Source organism: Diorhabda sublineata, chromosome 10, assembly GCF_026230105.1.
Source record: "Diorhabda sublineata isolate icDioSubl1.1 chromosome 10, icDioSubl1.1, whole genome shotgun sequence".
Classification (NCBI taxonomy): Eukaryota; Metazoa; Arthropoda; class Insecta; order Coleoptera; family Chrysomelidae; genus Diorhabda; species Diorhabda sublineata.
The window spans coordinates 1,572,794-1,590,615 of NC_079483.1; positions in this window are offsets into that span (position 1 = coordinate 1,572,794).

Below are 17,822 nucleotides of genomic sequence, written 5' to 3' on the forward strand. Positions count from 1 at the left end.
TCTATCTTCCTCATTTGAAGTCGAATTTCCACATTTCTCATATATTTGAATGAGTTTGCATCTAACTTTGTCAGATATCGTCGATTTACATTCATTGAAGCCCATTGAAGTCGATTCTCACTTTGTGTTGATTGAAAATTTTCAAAGTCTATCTTCCTCATTTGAAGTCGAATTTTAACATTTCTCATATATTTGAATGAGTTTGCATCTAACTTTGTCAGATATCGTCGATTTACATTCATTGAAGCCCATTGAAGTCGATTCTCACTTTGTGTTGATTGAAAATTTTCAAAGTCTATCTTCCTCATTTGAAGTCGAATTTCAACATTTCTCATATATTTGAATGAGTTTGCATCTAACTTTGTCAGATATCGTCGATTTACATTCATTGAAGCCCATTGAGGTCAACTGTCAATTTGTGTTGATTGAATATTTTCAAAGTCTATCTTCCTCATTTGAAGTCGAATTTCAACATATCTCATATATTCGAGTGAGTTTGCATCTAACTATGTCAGATATCGTCGATTAACATCCACTGAAGCCAATTGAGGTCGACTGTCACTTTGTGTTGATTGAAAATTTTCAAAGTCTATCTTCCTCATTTGAAGTCGAATTTCAACATATATCATATATTTGAATGAGTTCGCATCTAACTTTTCCAGATATCGTCGATTTACATTCATTGAAGCCCATTGAGGTCGATTGTCACTTTGTGTTTATTGAAAATTTTCAAAGTCTATCTTCCTCATTTGAAGTCGAATTTTAACATTTCTCATATATTTGAATGAGTTTGCATCTAACTTTGTCAGATATCGTCGATTTACATTCATTGAAGCCCATTGGAGTCGATTCTCACTTTGTGTTGATTGAAAATTTTCAAAGTCTATCTTCCTCATTTGAAGTCGAATTTCAACATTTCTCATATATTTGAATGAGTTTGCATCTAACTTTGTCAGATATCGTCGATTTACATTCATTGAAGCCCATTGAAGTCGATTCTCACTTTGTGTTGATTGAAAATTTTCAAAGTCTATCTTCCTCATTTGAAGTCGAATTTTAACATTTCTCATATATTTGAATGAGTTTGCATCTAACTTTGTCAGATATCGTCGATTTACATTCATTGAAGCCCATTGAAGTCGATTCTCACTTTGTGTTGATTGAAAATTTTCAAAGTCTATCTTCCTCATATGAAGTCGAATTTCAACATTTCTCATATAATTGAATGAGTTTGCATATAACTTTGTCAGATATCGTCGATTTACATTCATTGAAGCCCATTGAAGTCGATTCTCACTTTGTGTTGATTGAAAATTTTCAAAGTCTATCTTCCTCATTTGAAGTCGAATTTCCACATTTCTCATATATTTGAATGAGTTTGCATCTAACTTTGTCAGATATCGTCGATTTACATTCATTGAAGCCCATTGAAGTCGATTCTCACTTTGTGTTGATTGAAAATTTTCAAAGTCTATCTTCCTCATTTGAAGTCGAATTTTAACATTTCTCATATATTTGAATGAGTTTGCATCTAACTTTGTCAGATATCGTCGATTTACATTCATTGAAGCCCATTGAAGTCGATTCTCACTTTGTGTTGATTGAAAATTTTCAAAGTCTATCTTCCTCATTTGAAGTCGAATTTCAACATTTCTCATATATTTGAATGAGTTTGCATCTAACTTTGTCAGATATCGTCGATTTACATTCATTGAAGCCCATTGAGTTCAACTGTCAATTTGTGTTGATTGAAAATTTTCAAAGTCTATCTTCCTAATTTGAAGTCGAATTTCAACATTTCTCATATATTCGAGTGAGTTTGCATCTAACTATGTCAGATATCGTCGATTAACATCCACTGAAGCCAATTGAGGTCGACTGTCACTTTGTGTTGATTGAAAATTTTCAAAGTCTATCTTCCTCATTTGAAGTCGAATTTCAACATATATCATATATTTGAATGAGTTCGCATCTAACTTTTTCAGATATCGTCGATTTACATTCATTGAAGCCCATTGAGGTCGAATGTCACTTTGTGTTTATTGAAAATTTTCAAAGTCTATCTTCCTCATTTGAAGTCGAATTTCAACATATATCATATATTTGAATGAGTTTGCATCTAACTTTGTCAGATATCGTCGATTTACATTCATTGAAGCCCATTGAAGTCGATTCTCACTTTGTGTTGATTGAAAATTTTCAAAGTCTATCTTCCTCATTTGAAGTCGAATTTCAACATTTCTCATATATTTGAATGAGTTTGCATCTAACTTTGTCAGATATCGTCGATTTACATTCATTGAAGCCCATTGAGTTCAACTGTCAATTTGTGTTGATTGAAAATTTTCAAAGTCTATCTTCCTAATTTGAAGTCGAATTTCAACATTTCTCATATATTCGAGTGAGTTTGCATCTAACTATGTCAGATATCGTCGATTAACATCCACTGAAGCCAATTGAGGTCGACTGTCACTTTGTGTTGATTGAAAATTTTCAAAGTCTATCTTCCTCATTTGAAGTCGAATTTCAACATATATCATATATTTGAATGAGTTCGCATCTAACTTTTTCAGATATCGTCGATTTACATTCATTGAAGCCCATTGAGGTCGATTGTCACTTTGTGTTTATTGAAAATTTTCAAAGTCTATCTTCCTCATTTGAAGTCGAATTTCAACATATATCATATATTTGAATGAGTTCGCATCTAACTTTATCAGATATCGTCGATTTACATTCATTGAAGCCCATTGAGGTCGATTGTCACTTTGTGTTTATTGAAAATTTTCAAAGTCTATCTTTCTCATTTGAAGTCGAATTTCAACATTTCTCATATATTTGAATTAGTTTGCATCTAACTTTGTCAGATATCGTCGATTTACATTCATTGAAGCCCATTGAAGTCGATTCTCACTTTGTGTTGATTGAAAATTTTCAAAGTCTATCTTCCTCATTTGAAGTCGAATTTCAACATTTCTCATATATTTGAATGAGTTTGCATCTAACTTTGTCAGATATCGTCGATTTACATTCATTGAAGCCCATTGAAGTCGATTCTCACTTTGTGTTGATTGAAAATTTTCAAAGTCTATCTTCCTTATTTGAAGTCGAATTTTAACATTTCTCATATATTTGAATGAGTTTGCATCTAACTTTGTCAGATATCGTCGATTTACATTCATTGAAGCCCATTGAAGTCGATTCTCACTTTGTGTTGATTGAAAATTTTCAAAGTCTAACTTCCTCATTGGAAGTCGAATTTTAACATTTCTCATATATTTGAATGAGTTTGCATCTAACTTTGTCAGATATCGTCGATTTACATTCATTGAAGCCCATTGAAGTCGATTCTCACTTTGTGTTGATTGAAAATTTTCAAAGTCTATCTTCCTCATTTGAAGTCGAATTTCAACATTTCTCATATAATTGAATGAGTTTGCATATAACTTTGTCAGATATCGTCGATTTACATTCATTGAAGCCCATTGAAGTCGATTCTCACTTTGTGTTGATTGAAAATTTTCAAAGTCTATCTTCCTCATTTGAAGTCGAATTTCCACATTTCTCATATATTTGAATGAGTTTGCATCTAACTTTGTCAGATATCGTCGATTTACATTCATTGAAGCCCATTGAAGTCGATTCTCACTTTGTGTTGATTGAAAATTTTCAAAGTCTATCTTCCTCATTTGAAGTCGAATTTTAACATTTCTCATATATTTGAATGAGTTTGCATCTAACTTTGTCAGATATCGTCGATTTACATTCATTGAAGCCCATTGAAGTCGATTCTCACTTTGTGTTGATTGAAAATTTTCAAAGTCTATCTTCCTCATTTGAAGTCGAATTTCAACATTTCTCATATATTTGAATGAGTTTGCATCTAACTTTGTCAGATATCGTCGATTTACATTCATTGAAGCCCATTGAGTTCAACTGTCAATTTGTGTTGATTGAAAATTTTCAAAGTCTATCTTCCTCATTTGAAGTCGAATTTCAACATTTCTCATATATTTGAATGAGTTTGCATCTAACTTTGTCAGATATCGTCGATTTACATTCATTGAAGCCCATTGAGTTCAACTGTCAATTTGTGTTGATTGAAAATTTTCAAAGTCTATCTTCCTAATTTGAAGTCGAATTTCAACATTTCTCATATATTCGAGTGAGTTTGCATCTAACTATGTCAGATATCGTCGATTAACATCCACTGAAGCCAATTGAGGTCGACTGTCACTTTGTGTTGATTGAAAATTTTCAAAGTCTATCTTCCTCATTTGAAGTCGAATTTCAACATATATCATATATTTGAATGAGTTCGCATCTAACTTTTTCAGATATCGTCGATTTACATTCATTGAAGCCCATTGAGGTCGATTGTCACTTTGTGTTTATTGAAAATTTTCAAAGTCTATCTTCCTCATTTGAAGTCGAATTTTAACATTTCTCATATATCTGAATGAGTTTGCATCTAACTTTGTCAGATATCGTCGATTTACATTCATTGAAGCCCATTGAAGTCGATTCTCACTTTGTGTTGATTGAAAATTTTCAAAGTCTATCTTCCTCATTTGAAGTCGAATTTTAACATTTCTCATATATTTGAATGAGTTTGCATCTAACTTTGTCAGATATCGTCGATTTACATTCATTGAAGCCCATTGAAGTCGATTCTCACTTTGTGTTGATTGAAAATTTTCAAAGTCTATCTTCCTCATTTGAAGTCGAATTTCAACATTTCTCATATATTTGAATGAGTTTGCATCTAACTTTGTCAGATATCGTCGATTTACATTCATTGAAGCCCATTGAGTTCAACTGTCAATTTGTGTTGATTGAAAATTTTCAAAGTCTATCTTCCTAATTTGAAGTCGAATTTCAACATTTCTCATATATTCGAGTGAGTTTGCATCTAACTATGTCAGATATCGTCGATTAACATCCACTGAAGCCAATTGAGGTCGACTGTCACTTTGTGTTGATTGAAAATTTTCAAAGTCTATCTTCCTCATTTGAAGTCGAATTTCAACATATATCATATATTTGAATGAGTTCGCATCTAACTTTTTCAGATATCGTCGATTTACATTCATTGAAGCCCATTGAGGTCGAATGTCACTTTGTGTTTATTGAAAATTTTCAAAGTCTATCTTCCTCATTTGAAGTCGAATTTCAACATATATCATATATTTGAATGAGTTCGCATCTAACTTTATCAGATATCGTCGATTTACATTCATTGAAGCCCATTGAGGTCGATTGTCACTTTGTGTTTATTGAAAATTTTCAAAGTCCATCTTTCTCATTTGAAGTCGAATTTCAACATTTCTCATATATTTGAATGAGTTTGCATCTAACTTTGTCAGATATCGTCGATTTACATTCATTGAAGCCCATTGAAGTCGATTCTCACTTTGTGTTGATTGAAAATTTTCAAAGTCTATCTTCCTCATTTGAAGTCGAATTTCAACATTTCTCATATATTTGAATGAGTTTGCATCTAACTTTGTCAGATATCGTCGATTTACATTCATTGAAGCCCATTGAAGTCGATTCTCACTTTGTGTTGATTGAAAATTTTCAAAGTCTATCTTCCTTATTTGAAGTCGAATTTTAACATTTCTCATATATCTGAATGAGTTTGCATCTAACTTTGTCAGATATCGTCGATTTACATTCATTGAAGCCCATTGAAGTCGATTCTCACTTTGTGTTGATTGAAAATTTTCAAAGTCTATCTTCCTCATTTGAAGTCGAATTTTAACATTTCTCATATATTTGAATGAGTTTGCATCTAACTTTGTCAGATATCGTCGATTTACATTCATTGAAGCCCATTGAAGTCGATTCTCACTTTGTGTTGATTGAAAATTTTCAAAGTCTATCTTCCTCATTTGAAGTCGAATTTCAACATTTCTCATATAATTGAATGAGTTTGCATATAACTTTGTCAGATATCGTCGATTTACATTCATTGAAGCCCATTGAAGTCGATTCTCACTTTGTGTTGATTGAAAATTTTCAAAGTCTATCTTCCTCATTTGAAGTCGAATTTCCACATTTCTCATATATTTGAATGAGTTTGCATCTAACTTTGTCAGATATCGTCGATTTACATTCATTGAAGCCCATTGAAGTCGATTCTCACTTTGTGTTGATTGAAAATTTTCAAAGTCTATCTTCCTCATTTGAAGTCGAATTTTAACATTTCTCATATATTTGAATGAGTTTGCATCTAACTTTGTCAGATATCGTCGATTTACATTCATTGAAGCCCATTGAAGTCGATTCTCACTTTGTGTTGATTGAAAATTTTCAAAGTCTATCTTCCTCATTTGAAGTCGAATTTCAACATTTCTCATATATTTGAATGAGTTTGCATCTAACTTTGTCAGATATCGTCGATTTACATTCATTGAAGCCCATTGAGGTCAACTGTCAATTTGTGTTGATTGAATATTTTCAAAGTCTATCTTCCTCATTTGAAGTCGAATTTCAACATATCTCATATATTCGAGTGAGTTTGCATCTAACTATGTCAGATATCGTCGATTAACATCCACTGAAGCCAATTGAGGTCGACTGTCACTTTGTGTTGATTGAAAATTTTCAAAGTCTATCTTCCTCATTTGAAGTCGAATTTCAACATATATCATATATTTGAATGAGTTCGCATCTAACTTTTCCAGATATCGTCGATTTACATTCATTGAAGCCCATTGAGGTCGATTGTCACTTTGTGTTTATTGAAAATTTTCAAAGTCTATCTTCCTCATTTGAAGTCGAATTTCAACATTTCTCATATATTTGAATGAGTTTGCATCTAACTTTGTCAGATATCGTCGATTTACATTCATTGAAGCCCATTGAAGTCGATTCTCACTTTGTGTTGATTGAAAATTTTCAAAGTCTATCTTCCTCATTTGAAGTCGAATTTCAACATTTCTCATATATTTGAATGAGTTTGCATCTAACTTTGTCAGATATCGTCGATTTACATTCATTGAAGCCCATTGAGGTCAACTGTCAATTTGTGTTGATTGAATATTTTCAAAGTCTATCTTCCTCATTTGAAGTCGAATTTCAACATATCTCATATATTTGAATGAGTTCGCATCTAACTTTATCAGATATCGTCGATTTACATTCATTGAAGCCCATTGAGGTCGATTGTCACTTTGTGTTTATTGAAAATTTTCAAAGTCTGTCTTCCTCATTTGAAGTCGAATTTTAACATTTCTCATATATTTGAATGAGTTTGCATCTAACTTTGTCAGATATCGTCGATTTACATTCATTGAAGCCCATTGAAATCGATTCTCACTTTGTGTTGATTGAAAATTTTCAAAGTCTATCTTCCTCATTTGAAGTCGAATTTCAACATTTCTCATATATTTGAATGAGTTTGCATCTAACTTTGTCAGATATCGTCGATTTACATTCATTGAAGCCCATTGAAGTCGATTCTCACTTTGTGTTGATTGAAAATTTTCAAAGTCTATCTTCCTCATTTGAAGTCGAATTTTAACATTTCTCATATATTTGAATGAGTTTGCATCTAACTTTGTCAGATATCGTCGATTTACATTCATTGAAGCCCATTGAAGTCGATTCTCACTTTGTGTTGATTGAAAATTTTCAAAGTCTATCTTCCTCATTTGAAGTCGAATTTCAACATTTCTCATATATTTGAATGAGTTTGCATCTAACTTTGTCAGATATCGTCGATTTACATTCATTGAAGCCCATTGAGTTCAACTGTCAATTTGTGTTGATTGAAAATTTTCAAAGTCTATCTTCCTAATTTGAAGTCGAATTTCAACATTTCTCATATATTCGAGTGAGTTTGCATCTAACTATGTCAGATATCGTCGATTAACATCCACTGAAGCCAATTGAGGTCGACTGTCACTTTGTGTTGATTGAAAATTTTCAAAGTCTATCTTCCTCATTTGAAGTCGAATTTCAACATATATCATATATTTGAATGAGTTCGCATCTAACTTTTTCAGATATCGTCGATTTACATTCATTGAAGCCCATTGAGGTCGAATGTCACTTTGTGTTTATTGAAAATTTTCAAAGTCTATCTTCCTCATTTGAAGTCGAATTTCAACATATATCATATATTTGAATGAGTTCGCATCTAACTTTATCAGATATCGTCGATTTACATTCATTGAAGCCCATTGAGGTCGATTGTCACTTTGTGTTGATTGAAAATTTTCAAAGTCTATCTTCCTCATTTGAAGTCGAATTTTAACATTTCTCATATATTTGAATGAGTTTGCATCTAACTTTGTCAGATATCGTCGATTTACATTCATTGAAGCCCATTGAAGTCGATTCTCACTTTGTGTTGATTGAAAATTTTCAAAGTCTATCTTCCTCATTTGAAGTCGAATTTTAACATTTCTCATATATTTGAATGAGTTTGCATCTAACTTTGTCAGATATCGTCGATTTACATTCATTGAAGCCCATTGAAGTCGATTCTCACTTTGTGTTGATTGAAAATTTTCAAAGTCTATCTTCCTCATTTGAAGTCGAATTTCAACATTTCTCATATATTTGAATGAGTTTGCATCTAACTTTGTCAGATATCGTCGATTTACATTCATTGAAGCCCATTGAGTTCAACTGTCAATTTGTGTTGATTGAAAATTTTCAAAGTCTATCTTCCTAATTTGAAGTCGAATTTCAACATTTCTCATATATTCGAGTGAGTTTGCATCTAACTATGTCAGATATCGTCGATTAACATCCACTGAAGCCAATTGAGGTCGACTGTCACTTTGTGTTGATTGAAAATTTTCAAAGTCTATCTTCCTCATTTGAAGTCGAATTTCAACATATATCATATATTTGAATGAGTTCGCATCTAACTTTTTCAGATATCGTCGATTTACATTCATTGAAGCCCATTGAGGTCGAATGTCACTTTGTGTTTATTGAAAATTTTCAAAGTCTATCTTCCTCATTTGAAGTCGAATTTCAACATATATCATATATTTGAATGAGTTCGCATCTAACTTTATCAGATATCGTCGATTTACATTCATTGAAGCCCATTGAGGTCGATTGTCACTTTGTGTTTATTGAAAATTTTCAAAGTCCATCTTTCTCATTTGAAGTCGAATTTCAACATTTCTCATATATTTGAATGAGTTTGCATCTAACTTTGTCAGATATCGTCGATTTACATTCATTGAAGCCCATTGAAGTCGATTCTCACTTTGTGTTGATTGAAAATTTTCAAAGTCTATCTTCCTCATTTGAAGTCGAATTTCAACATTTCTCATATATTTGAATGAGTTTGCATCTAACTTTGTCAGATATCGTCGATTTACATTCATTGAAGCCCATTGAAGTCGATTCTCACTTTGTGTTGATTGAAAATTTTCAAAGTCTATCTTCCTTATTTGAAGTCGAATTTTAACATTTCTCATATATCTGAATGAGTTTGCATCTAACTTTGTCAGATATCGTCGATTTACATTCATTGAAGCCCATTGAAGTCGATTCTCACTTTGTGTTGATTGAAAATTTTCAAAGTCTATCTTCCTCATTTGAAGTCGAATTTTAACATTTCTCATATATTTGAATGAGTTTGCATCTAACTTTGTCAGATATCGTCGATTTACATTCATTGAAGCCCATTGAAGTCGATTCTCACTTTGTGTTGATTGAAAATTTTCAAAGTCTATCTTCCTCATTTGAAGTCGAATTTCAACATTTCTCATATAATTGAATGAGTTTGCATATAACTTTGTCAGATATCGTCGATTTACATTCATTGAAGCCCATTGAAGTCGATTCTCACTTTGTGTTGATTGAAAATTTTCAAAGTCTATCTTCCTCATTTGAAGTCGAATTTCCACATTTCTCATATATTTGAATGAGTTTGCATCTAACTTTGTCAGATATCGTCGATTTACATTCATTGAAGCCCATTGAAGTCGATTCTCACTTTGTGTTGATTGAAAATTTTCAAAGTCTATCTTCCTCATTTGAAGTCGAATTTTAACATTTCTCATATATTTGAATGAGTTTGCATCTAACTTTGTCAGATATCGTCGATTTACATTCATTGAAGCCCATTGAAGTCGATTCTCACTTTGTGTTGATTGAAAATTTTCAAAGTCTATCTTCCTCATTTGAAGTCGAATTTCAACATTTCTCATATATTTGAATGAGTTTGCATCTAACTTTGTCAGATATCGTCGATTTACATTCATTGAAGCCCATTGAGGTCAACTGTCAATTTGTGTTGATTGAATATTTTCAAAGTCTATCTTCCTCATTTGAAGTCGAATTTCAACATATCTCATATATTCGAGTGAGTTTGCATCTAACTATGTCAGATATCGTCGATTAACATCCACTGAAGCCAATTGAGGTCGACTGTCACTTTGTGTTGATTGAAAATTTTCAAAGTCTATCTTCCTCATTTGAAGTCGAATTTCAACATATATCATATATTTGAATGAGTTCGCATCTAACTTTTCCAGATATCGTCGATTTACATTCATTGAAGCCCATTGAGGTCGATTGTCACTTTGTGTTTATTGAAAATTTTCAAAGTCTATCTTCCTCATTTGAAGTCGAATTTCAACATTTCTCATATATTTGAATGAGTTTGCATCTAACTTTGTCAGATATCGTCGATTTACATTCATTGAAGCCCATTGAAGTCGATTCTCACTTTGTGTTGATTGAAAATTTTCAAAGTCTATCTTCCTCATTTGAAGTCGAATTTCAACATTTCTCATATATTTGAATGAGTTTGCATCTAACTTTGTCAGATATCGTCGATTTACATTCATTGAAGCCCATTGAGGTCAACTGTCAATTTGTGTTGATTGAATATTTTCAAAGTCTATCTTCCTCATTTGAAGTCGAATTTCAACATATCTCATATATTTGAATGAGTTCGCATCTAACTTTATCAGATATCGTCGATTTACATTCATTGAAGCCCATTGAGGTCGATTGTCACTTTGTGTTTATTGAAAATTTTCAAAGTCTGTCTTCCTCATTTGAAGTCGAATTTTAACATTTCTCATATATTTGAATGAGTTTGCATCTAACTTTGTCAGATATCGTCGATTTACATTCATTGAAGCCCATTGAAATCGATTCTCACTTTGTGTTGATTGAAAATTTTCAAAGTCTATCTTCCTCATTTGAAGTCGAATTTCAACATTTCTCATATATTTGAATGAGTTTGCATCTAACTTTGTCAGATATCGTCGATTTACATTCATTGAAGCCCATTGAAGTCGATTCTCACTTTGTGTTGATTGAAAATTTTCAAAGTCTATCTTCCTCATTTGAAGTCGAATTTTAACATTTCTCATATATTTGAATGAGTTTGCATCTAACTTTGTCAGATATCGTCGATTTACATTCATTGAAGCCCATTGAAGTCGATTCTCACTTTGTGTTGATTGAAAATTTTCAAAGTCTATCTTCCTCATTTGAAGTCGAATTTCAACATTTCTCATATATTTGAATGAGTTTGCATCTAACTTTGTCAGATATCGTCGATTTACATTCATTGAAGCCCATTGAGTTCAACTGTCAATTTGTGTTGATTGAAAATTTTCAAAGTCTATCTTCCTAATTTGAAGTCGAATTTCAACATTTCTCATATATTCGAGTGAGTTTGCATCTAACTATGTCAGATATCGTCGATTAACATCCACTGAAGCCAATTGAGGTCGACTGTCACTTTGTGTTGATTGAAAATTTTCAAAGTCTATCTTCCTCATTTGAAGTCGAATTTCAACATATATCATATATTTGAATGAGTTCGCATCTAACTTTTTCAGATATCGTCGATTTACATTCATTGAAGCCCATTGAGGTCGAATGTCACTTTGTGTTTATTGAAAATTTTCAAAGTCTATCTTCCTCATTTGAAGTCGAATTTCAACATATATCATATATTTGAATGAGTTCGCATCTAACTTTATCAGATATCGTCGATTTACATTCATTGAAGCCCATTGAGGTCGATTGTCACTTTGTGTTGATTGAAAATTTTCAAAGTCTATCTTCCTCATTTGAAGTCGAATTTTAACATTTCTCATATATTTGAATGAGTTTGCATCTAACTTTGTCAGATATCGTCGATTTACATTCATTGAAGCCCATTGAAGTCGATTCTCACTTTGTGTTGATTGAAAATTTTCAAAGTCTATCTTCCTCATTTGAAGTCGAATTTCAACATTTCTCATATATTTGAATGAGTTTGCATCTAACTTTGTCAGATATCGTCGATTTACATTCATTGAAGCCCATTGAGGTCAACTGTCAATTTGTGTTGATTGAATATTTTCAAAGTCTATCTTCCTCATTTGAAGTCGAATTTCAACATATCTCATATATTCGAGTGAGTTTGCATCTAACTATGTCAGATATCGTCGATTAACATCCACTGAAGCCAATTGAGGTCGACTGTCACTTTGTGTTGATTGAAAATTTTCAAAGTCTATCTTCCTCATTTGAAGTCGAATTTCAACATATATCATATATTTGAATGAGTTCGCATCTAACTTTTCCAGATATCGTCGATTTACATTCATTGAAGCCCATTGAGGTCGATTGTCACTTTGTGTTTATTGAAAATTTTCAAAGTCTATCTTCCTCATTTGAAGTCGAATTTCAACATTTCTCATATATTTGAATGAGTTTGCATCTAACTTTGTCAGATATCGTCGATTTACATTCATTGAAGCCCATTGAAGTCGATTCTCACTTTGTGTTGATTGAAAATTTTCAAAGTCTATCTTCCTCATTTGAAGTCGAATTTCAACATTTCTCATATATTTGAATGAGTTTGCACCTAACTTTGTCAGATATCGTCGATTTACATTCATTGAAGCCCATTGAGGTCAACTGTCAATTTGTGTTGATTGAATATTTTCAAAGTCTATCTTCCTCATTTGAAGTCGAATTTCAACATATCTCATATATTTGAATGAGTTCGCATCTAACTTTATCAGATATCGTCGATTTACATTCATTGAAGCCCATTGAGGTCGATTGTCACTTTGTGTTTATTGAAAATTTTCAAAGTCTGTCTTCCTCATTTGAAGTCGAATTTTAACATTTCTCATATATTTGAATGAGTTTGCATCTAACTTTGTCAGATATCGTCGATTTACATTCATTGAAGCCCATTGAAATCGATTCTCACTTTGTGTTGATTGAAAATTTTCAAAGTCTATCTTCCTCATTTGAAGTCGAATTTCAACATTTCTCATATATTTGAATGAGTTTGCATCTAACTTTGTCAGATATCGTCGATTTACATTCATTGAAGCCCATTGAAGTCGATTCTCACTTTGTGTTGATTAAAAATTTTCAAAGTCTATCTTCCTCATTTGAAGTCGAATTTCAACATTTCTCATATATTTGAATGAGTTTGCATCTAACTTTGTCAGATATCGTCGATTAACATCCACTGAAGCCAATTGAGGTCGACTGTCACTTTGTGTTGATTGAAAATTTTCAAAGTCTATCTTCCTCATTTGAAGTCGAATTTCAACATATCTCATATATTTGAATGAGTTCGCATCTACCTTTATCAGATATCGTCGATTTACATTCATTGAAGCCCATTGAGGTCGATTGTCACTTTGTGTTTATTGAAAATTTTCAAAGTCTATCTTCCTCATTTGAAGTCGAATTTTAACATTTCTCATATATTTGAATGAGTTTGCATCTAACTTTGTCAGATATCGTCGATTTACATTCATTGAAGCCCATTGAAGTCGATTCTCACTTTGTGTTGATTCAAAATTTTCAAAGTCTATCTTCCTCATTTGAAGTCGAATTTTAACATTTCTCATATATTTGAATGAGTTTGCATCTAACTTTGTCAGATATCGTCGATTTACATTCATTGAAGCCCATTGAAGTCGATTCTCACTTTGTGTTGATTGAAAATTTTCAAAGTCTATCTTCCTCATTTGAAGTCGAATTTCAACATTTCTCATATAATTGAATGAGTTTGCATATAACTTTGTCAGATATCGTCGATTTACATTCATTGAAGCCCATTGAAGTCGATTCTCACTTTGTGTTGATTGAAAATTTTCAAAGTCTATCTTCCTCATTTGAAGTCGAATTTCCACATTTCTCATATATTTGAATGAGTTTGCATCTAACTTTGTCAGATATCGTCGATTTACATTCATTGAAGCCCATTGAAGTCGATTCTCACTTTGTGTTGATTGAAAATTTTCAAAGTCTATCTTCCTCATTTGAAGTCGAATTTCAACATTTCTCATATATTTGAATGAGTTTGCATCTAACTTTGTCAGATATCGTCGATTTACATTCATTGAAGCCCATTGAGTTCAACTGTCAATTTGTGTTGATTGAAAATTTTCAAAGTCTATCTTCCTAATTTGAAGTCGAATTTCAACATTTCTCATATATTCGAGTGAGTTTGCATCTAACTATGTCAGATATCGTCGATTAACATCCACTGAAGCCAATTGAGGTCGACTGTCACTTTTTGTTGATTGAAAATTTTCAAAGTCTATCTTCCTCATTTGAAGTCGAATTTCAACATATATCATATATTTGAATGAGTTCGCATCTAACTTTATCAGATATCGTCGATTTACATTCATTGAAGCCCATTGAGGTCGATTGTCACTTTGTGTTTATTGAAAATTTTCAGTCTATCTTCCTCATTTGAAGTCGAATTTCAACATTTCTCATATATTTGAATGAGTTTGCATCTAACTTTGTCAGATATCGTCGATTTACATTCATTGAAGCCCATTGAAGTCGATTCTCACTTTGTGTTGATTGAAAATTTTCAAAGTCTATCTTCCTCATTTGAAGTCGAATTTCAACATTTCTCATATATTTGAATGAGTTTGCATCTAACTTTGTCAGATATCGTCGATTTACATTCATTGAAGCCCATTGAGGTCAACTGTCAATTTGTGTTGATTGAAAATTTTCAAAGTCTATCTTCCTCATTTGAAGTCGAATTTCAACATATCTCATATATTTGAATGAGTTCGCATCTAACTTTATCAGATATCGTCGATTTACATTCATTGAAGCCCATTGAGGTCGATTCTCACTTTGTGTTGATTGAAAATTTTCAAAGTCTATCTTCCTCATTTGAAGTCGAATTTCCACATTTCTCATATATTTGAATGAGTTTGCATCTAACTTTGTCAGATATCGTCGATTTACATTCATTGAAGCCCATTGAAGTCGATTCTCACTTTGTGTTGATTGAAAATTTTCAAAGTCTATCTTCCTCATTTGAAGTCGAATTTTAACATTTCTCATATATTTGAATGAGTTTGCATCTAACTTTGTCAGATATCGTCGATTTACATTCATTGAAGCCCATTGAAGTCGATTCTCACTTTGTGTTGATTGAAAATTTTCAAAGTCTATCTTCCTCATTTGAAGTCGAATTTCAACATTTCTCATATATTTGAATGAGTTTGCATCTAACTTTGTCAGATATCGTCGATTTACATTCATTGAAGCCCATTGAGGTCAACTGTCAATTTGTGTTGATTGAATATTTTCAAAGTCTATCTTCCTCATTTGAAGTCGAATTTCAACATATCTCATATATTCGAGTGAGTTTGCATCTAACTATGTCAGATATCGTCGATTAACATCCACTGAAGCCAATTGAGGTCGACTGTCACTTTGTGTTGATTGAAAATTTTCAAAGTCTATCTTCCTCATTTGAAGTCGAATTTCAACATATATCATATATTTGAATGAGTTCGCATCTAACTTTTCCAGATATCGTCGATTTACATTCATTGAAGCCCATTGAGGTCGATTGTCACTTTGTGTTTATTGAAAATTTTCAAAGTCTATCTTCCTCATTTGAAGTCGAATTTCAACATTTCTCATATATTTGAATGAGTTTGCATCTAACTTTGTCAGATATCGTCGATTTACATTCATTGAAGCCCATTGAAGTCGATTCTCACTTTGTGTTGATTGAAAATTTTCAAAGTCTATCTTCCTCATTTGAAGTCGAATTTCAACATTTCTCATATATTTGAATGAGTTTGCATCTAACTTTGTCAGATATCGTCGATTTACATTCATTGAAGCCCATTGAGGTCAACTGTCAATTTGTGTTGATTGAATATTTTCAAAGTCTATCTTCCTCATTTGAAGTCGAATTTCAACATATCTCATATATTTGAATGAGTTCGCATCTAACTTTATCAGATATCGTCGATTTACATTCATTGAAGCCCATTGAGGTCGATTGTCACTTTGTGTTTATTGAAAATTTTCAAAGTCTGTCTTCCTCATTTGAAGTCGAATTTTAACATTTCTCATATATTTGAATGAGTTTGCATCTAACTTTGTCAGATATCGTCGATTTACATTCATTGAAGCCCATTGAAATCGATTCTCACTTTGTGTTGATTGAAAATTTTCAAAGTCTATCTTCCTCATTTGAAGTCGAATTTCAACATTTCTCATATATTTGAATGAGTTTGCATCTAACTTTGTCAGATATCGTCGATTTACATTCATTGAAGCCCATTGAAGTCGATTCTCACTTTGTGTTGATTAAAAATTTTCAAAGTCTATCTTCCTCATTTGAAGTCGAATTTCAACATTTCTCATATATTTGAATGAGTTTGCATCTAACTTTGTCAGATATCGTCGATTAACATCCACTGAAGCCAATTGAGGTCGACTGTCACTTTGTGTTGATTGAAAATTTTCAAAGTCTATCTTCCTCATTTGAAGTCGAATTTCAACATATCTCATATATTTGAATGAGTTCGCATCTACCTTTATCAGATATCGTCGATTTACATTCATTGAAGCCCATTGAGGTCGATTGTCACTTTGTGTTTATTGAAAATTTTCAAAGTCTATCTTCCTCATTTGAAGTCGAATTTTAACATTTCTCATATATTTGAATGAGTTTGCATCTAACTTTGTCAGATATCGTCGATTTACATTCATTGAAGCCCATTGAAGTCGATTCTCACTTTGTGTTGATTCAAAATTTTCAAAGTCTATCTTCCTCATTTGAAGTCGAATTTTAACATTTCTCATATATTTGAATGAGTTTGCATCTAACTTTGTCAGATATCGTCGATTTACATTCATTGAAGCCCATTGAAGTCGATTCTCACTTTGTGTTGATTGAAAATTTTCAAAGTCTATCTTCCTCATTTGAAGTCGAATTTCAACATTTCTCATATAATTGAATGAGTTTGCATATAACTTTGTCAGATATCGTCGATTTACATTCATTGAAGCCCATTGAAGTCGATTCTCACTTTGTGTTGATTGAAAATTTTCAAAGTCTATCTTCCTCATTTGAAGTCGAATTTCCACATTTCTCATATATTTGAATGAGTTTGCATCTAACTTTGTCAGATATCGTCGATTTACATTCATTGAAGCCCATTGAAGTCGATTCTCACTTTGTGTTGATTGAAAATTTTCAAAGTCTATCTTCCTCATTTGAAGTCGAATTTCAACATTTCTCATATATTTGAATGAGTTTGCATCTAACTTTGTCAGATATCGTCGATTTACATTCATTGAAGCCCATTGAGTTCAACTGTCAATTTGTGTTGATTGAAAATTTTCAAAGTCTATCTTCCTAATTTGAAGTCGAATTTCAACATTTCTCATATATTCGAGTGAGTTTGCATCTAACTATGTCAGATATCGTCGATTAACATCCACTGAAGCCAATTGAGGTCGACTGTCACTTTGTGTTGATTGAAAATTTTCAAAGTCTATCTTCCTCATTTGAAGTCGAATTTCAACATATA